Source organism: Rhamphochromis longiceps, linkage group LG20 (genome assembly GCF_057381845.1).
Source record: "Rhamphochromis longiceps isolate RC_006_pf linkage group LG20, R_longiceps_female_GT1.1, whole genome shotgun sequence".
Lineage (NCBI taxonomy): Eukaryota > Metazoa > Chordata > Actinopteri > Cichliformes > Cichlidae > Rhamphochromis > Rhamphochromis longiceps.
In genome coordinates this window covers 34,442,437-34,449,022 of record NC_140576.1, presented here as the reverse complement: position 1 = coordinate 34,449,022, position 6,586 = coordinate 34,442,437, and positions in this window count along the sequence as shown.

Genomic DNA, 6,586 nt, shown 5'->3' with positions numbered 1-6,586 from the left:
CACTAGCGTCAGGGGTGTTCGGCTCCAGGCCTCAAGGGCCAGTCTCCTGCAGGTTTTAGATGTGTCTTTGATCCAAAACAGCTGATTTGAGTGGCTAAATTACGTCCTCAATATGTCTTGAAGTTCTCCAGAAGCCTGTTAATGAACTAATCATTTGATTCAGGTGTGTTGACACGTGGTGTGATCTAAAACCTGCAGGACACTGTCCCTTGAGGCCTGGAGTTGGACACCCCTGCACTAGGCATTAAGGCATTAAACTCTCCTCTTCTTTTACGCACCAGTGAAAAAAGTATTTTATATGAGATGAAATCGTCACTACTGGATTTCAAGCTGACCACAGCAGCCAGGTTCAGAGAAGCGCTGATTTACACAGAAACAGACAAACAATATCATCATTAATGCATTTCTTGTTCCTTTTTTTGTTTTTGCTTTCAGTTTAAACAACTACAGACAAGTATCTGGCTCTTTGACTACTCAGTACTTTACTTTGAAATGTGTGGTGTGCTCTTTTATTATGATTTTATTTATTTATTTGTTATAACTGAAAACAATGTTGATGAAAGCATTGTGAGGGGGAATATTTAAAAAAACAAATGGAAATCTTAAAGGCACTAAAGCCTGCAAGGAACTTAAAGGGACAAAAAAAAACAGAAGATAATTCTTGTAATGATAATGTGATGATAGTTATTATTACAAGTGTTTCAGGAGAGGAAACATTGCCCACTCTGTTGGACAAGAGGAAATGAATAACCTGAATAGACAAACACCAAATGCTAACAAAGTGGAGTTGTGAAAGAATCAAAACTCAAAATAATTTGTAATCTGAGCTCCCATAGATTTCCTTTGTGTACAAAGTTTTCAACAACTGAATTCAACAAAATGTCAGCAGATGTTTTCACAGGTATCTCAGAGTTCCATTTCCTACACTAACAGTATAATATGTATTGTCGTTATACTAGGGAATACAATAAAGATTGAATTCAGTGAATGAATCTAGGCATCATCCGCTCAAATACAAATTCATCTCTGCTACACTTGATGTAACAAAACAGTGACCATGAGCAGCACAGCCACTGTGCACCAGTCCAATACAATCCTCTTTTACTGTGAATTCACCACAGTACTGTAAGCTGCCCTCTTTACCCTGCACAAAATTAGCATTTTCATGCAACGCCTTAACAACACAACATTAGTATACTTGGTTTGTTTTCACAATGCAATGTTTCAAAACATGAAAATACATAATTTATCAAAACATATCATATACAGATCCAATATGTGATTAACAGTGATGATTTTACATGTAACTAAATGTGCAATTGATCAAATCTCACTGAGCAGCACATATGTTTAAATATAACCTCTCTTCTTCCTCTCCTGCCTTTCTTGCATCTTTATCTCTGACTAAAGTTATCTGGTAATCAATTATCTCCCCTGTGAAATACAGTAGCTATACCTCTCTCACACTGTGCAACAACTGCACACAAACAGTTTATGTGTTTGCTGATGTTTGTTGAGCTATGATGTATTTGAAAATATCCGACAGTTAAAAAAAAGATTACTTCCTTTATGCTCACTATTCTTCTGTAGCTGCATACAGAACTACAGCTGCTACAAGTTATGGAGATCTGCACTTGTTGCAGTGTTGTGCCAAGCCTTCCCACTTTAACCCCCTTAGTATAAAAGCTATTAATGATACCATTTAAGCTAAAGTAACAAGTCTGTTTGAAAATGTAAGGAATAGAAAGTACAGAGTTTTCTTAAATATGTAAAGAGTAAAAGGAAAATAAATACTTCACAAAAGATACCTGTTACTGTGGGAACTGATGAAGTTCCCACAGTAACAGAAGTATGTACTTTGTTACTTCCTGCATGCATTCCTTTTTTATCATCGTGTCATATTTTCCCATGGGATCCAGCAGTAGTCAAAGTCATTCTAGAAGCAAGTATTGCAACTTGGCCGCTGCAGGTGCATGAAAAAGAAAAACAGTTTAGACTTTTGAGAAGGTCTGAGTTTGTTCTTACGTTGGATTCCTCTTTTTAAAAGCAGAATTATTATTCATTGAGGTATTGGGTCAGGTATAATTTCTACATGCTAAAAAATATGTACTTTCAGGAAACGGGGATCAGTTTCTAGAATCAGGTACTTCACATGTGTCAGGTGAAGGCTCAGATCCTTCTGAACCATCTATGGAGCCAACATAAGGCACTAAAAGATCTTTCACAGGTTTTAGTCAGGCAACCTGAATGATACTTTTCAGTTAAAGGAACATTAGAGTCCAGTAGGTTGTACATACTGAACGTGTCTTGAACAACACCAGACTCTCCCAGACAGTTCAGTTTCCACCAATCATCACTTAGTCTTCCTCTTTAAAGTCAGTGTGGTAATGCAGTGTTGACAAATGTGGCTCAGACAAGACGTGGCCTGATGCTTGACTGCGTGTCTGAATTCCATTAACCAGTTCCTTTTTCACCAGAAAAACAACACTAAAGTTCATAGAAAATCCTCTGATTTAGAAGAACTACAAACCTCACTAGTTATAGTTGAAGTTGACTAAGTAAAAAATTTGTCCATCCAATTCCTCAGTCTCATAAAACTGATCCAGTTTTGGATCATTTGACAATGATCCAAAACACACGGCCAAGGCAACAAAGACTGGCCCAAGGATTGGATCAAGAACAAGATCTTGGAGTAGCCTAGTCAGTCTCTAGACCTTAATCCCATAGAAAATCTGTGGAGGGAGCTGCAGGTTTGAGTCGCCAAACATCAGCCCCAAAACATTAATGACTTGGAGAGGATCTGCAAAGAGGAGTGGGACAAAATCCCCCCTGAGATGTGTGCAAAAAGTGTGGCCAACTACAACACGTTTTGTAGTAATATAGTGTGCTTGTGAAGGTATGGAAATGCCTAGGAGAGAGGGCAATGGACTTGTTGACCAGACTGTCACTCTTCAGCATTTTTTAAACAGAGTGCCAGATGAGTGGTGGATTTTCTAAACAGAGTTCCGGAGGAATGGTGTCCTAACAAATGGAACCAGTTGTCACCATTGCTGATGATGTCCAAAGCTGTATGAGTTGTAGCATGAAGCTGATGTGGTAAAAGTCTTGACATCCAGCCTTGCCAAAAAGGTGTTGAAAATGATCAGTGCAAAAACATAGCTTTTTCCTATTTGCTAGAAAGCAGATCATCTTTACTTTTGTGTAATAAAGACAAGATGCAAAAACACCCACAAAAAACTTAACCAGTAATAGCTTAGTTCTCCAGATATTCTTGACATGTTGGCTTTAATATTGTGCTCTTAGAAGTGAATACTTGAGACACAGCATGCACAAAATGGAAGCAGAGCATTAGCATTAACGATGAACTAGTTAGCTCATTGTTTAGTTACAGGATACAACACCATTATCAAAAATGTCCTTGGTTGTTCGAAGTGAACTCACCACCAATGGGATAAGTACGATTACAGATGTTTAACCTCACAAAAAGATGGTTCACAAAATTCACAAAGCACTCAATATCCTCTCTCATGTTCTCCAACAACAGGGCCGAGTCTAGGCCACAGATTTCTTCGTCTGTCTGTGCTGTCTTTCTTTTTTGAAGCAAGTTGATGAATGTTCAGACACTAATCCAAACATTAATGCAGAGAGCTGAAAGACATTAAAGGCTAAGTGGACTAAACAAAAGTACATAAAAAGCATTCTTTACTAATATACAACAGATTAGTGCAGATTTGAGAGAACAGGCATTGGGTGTTTGCGGCGGTGTGGGGTTGGTACGTGCCATGGGTCACATTTCAGTGTTTAATACTGAAGTGAAATATCGTTTTATTCTGTTCCATTAGATGTGCTAAAATCTGCATTTACAAACTTAAATTAATTGCTCACAGGTTTATAATTTCAGCGTTAATTTGCATTCTTAATGTTTATTAACAATGTATTAATGTATTTTTTGTATTGTATTGTTATCAAACTGCATGCTTGAGGGAATATTTCAAACTGAACGCAAGCACAAAACATCAAATCCATTAAACAAGTACCAAAGGGTAATGATTAGTATAGTAAAAAAAAATCCAATAACACTGAGAACTGAGAAATTGACAGAATTAAACAATTATTTATTCACTGAAGAAGATGATGAAGCACAAGGTGTGACAGATTTTCAAAGCGAGGCTCTGATGGGATAATGCTTTTGCGCTTCTTCACTTGCAAGCCAGAAACTTCTCACTTCTCTTAATGATGAGGTCCTCCCTTCATTACACGTTTACACGGCTCCCCTCTGCTTTAAGCTTTGTTTCCACTAACATACTGTACTGTAATTTTTATTGTCAGGCTTTTTGTTTAAATTTTGTCTAATAACGTACATTTTGGTTGTCAAAGCTGGACATTTAAGGTTTATTAAAACAAAATTCTTAATATATTGACTGGCAGTACTGCAGTTTTTTCAGTTCAAATAGAACATTACCATCTCTTTTTCTGCCTGTCCCATTTGGTTTTTTAGCCGTCAGAATTGATGTCTGAAAGCCAACAAAGATACTCTACGGATTTACTTTGCCAAGTGGCAAACGGCCTTGCCATTTTGTTCCATTTGATTGACCTTTGTTGTTATTATTTATTTTATTTTATATTCAGTTGTTACAGATGGGACAGACATGGCTGGGGGATAGGAAAAGGAGAAAGAAAGATGAAGTAACAGAAAAACAGAGGGGAAGGGAGACAGTGAGAAAGGACACATAAAAAGAAATCCCCCGGATCACCTGTTGAGAAAAAAAAAAAGAACAACAAAGTGAGAACAAGCAAAAAAGGAGAGCAACATAATAAACACAGCACCATCACATTAATGTAGCTAACAGTAAATGACAGTAAATACTAAATATTGAAGGTTGTTGTGCAGCACGCAGGACCGACAGTGCATTGAAGTAGCAGCCAAGAAATGGCCTGTAAATGGCCTGTATTTATATAGCGCTTTACATATCCAGTCATCCACCCATTCACACACACATTCACACACTGGTGAGGGCAAGCTACATTGTAGCCACAGCCACCCTGGGGCGCACTGACAGAGGTGTAAGCTGTGTCCCAAAACGTAGGCTGCATCCTTCGGAGGGGGCATTTGAAGGTCAATTACGTCACAGCCACGCGACGAAGGCTGTCCCAATTCGTCGACTCCTTAAAATGCGGCCAAGAAATGCATTCTTCCTTTCCCCGAATTTGAAGGCTGGGCCAGGTGTGTCCTTCGTGGCACACCATATCCCAGAATTTATAGCGCAGCCCAGCCAATTCCAGTTTCCAAGAACGGCGGCTGCTGCCAAGTTTTAATATCACTCTTATTAATCTTTCTGGGTCACAAAATAAACTTTTAATATATTTTCAAGCGAGAAAGTAGCTGTGTAAACTTCAAATATCTGCTTGATTTATCAAGACATCACATATTTGCAAAAGTGCTCCGACGTTTTTGGAGATGTCATTTACCCACCCGCTCGCTCGATAGCCAGCCGGGGTGTTCAATGGTCACTCGAGCCAGCGAGAGCAGCGGACTCCCGGCTTCATCGTTTTCAGACCCCCGCTGTCTTTTGCTACTCAGGTTAAACATGATATATAAATCACTCGGATATCTTAAAAATGTAATTGTTTGGCTTTTTTCTGTGTTTTATTTGTTCCGGAGTAAATCGGTTTGGCTGAGATCAAAGTTATTAGATTAGATTAGATTTTTTTTTAAAAAGTTCCATTTATTGTTTGTCTTTTGCACTGAATGGAACTGGAACCTCATTGTCTCGTCTTTCTATATACTGTTCTGTATATAGACAATTGTTCTAATAGAATATTATGGTGAACAGTTTCGAAAAGCTGCACTTAAGATCTAGCAGGACATGCACAGAGATGAGTCCACTGTCAGAGGCCACAGAAAGACCTTCACTAAAGCTGTTTGTGTACTGTGATGAGCTTTGAAATCTGACTGAAACTCTTCAAATAAGCCATTCCTCTGCAGATGATCTGTTAGCTGTTTGACTAATACAATTCTCTGAGCTCGACAGGGCCATAGAAGTTCCTTAACCCATCCTGCTGATGGAGGAACAGGATGAGCAATGTCAGAGCCTTAAAAAATTAACTCCAACAGCCACTGGTGTGAATGTCTCTAATTAAACAATCAGAAATGGACTTCACAAGGGTGGCCTGAGGGTTCAAGGTCCTCTCGTGGGCCCTGTGTTCTGTGGAACCTGATTAGCATTTACAGTACTTGGAACGTCCATTAGTAACCTCCTGTGCTTTCTAACTATGAGAGCAGGTTCACCCTGGTCACATGTGACAAATGTAAAAGGATCTGAAGAAGGAATGGACATGTACCTGTAACATCATTCGAAATGACCTGTTTGGTGGTGGGTCAGTGATGGTCTGAGGAGGCCTATCCATGGAGGAAAGCACATAACACCACCCTTTCTGCCATTAGATATCAGGATGCTTTGGTCCACATCTGGGAGGACATTCTATAGGACAGCGGTCTCCAACCTTTTTTGCGCCATGGACCGGTTTATGCCGAAAATATTTTCATGGACCGGCCTTTAAGGTGTCGCGGATAAATACAACAAAA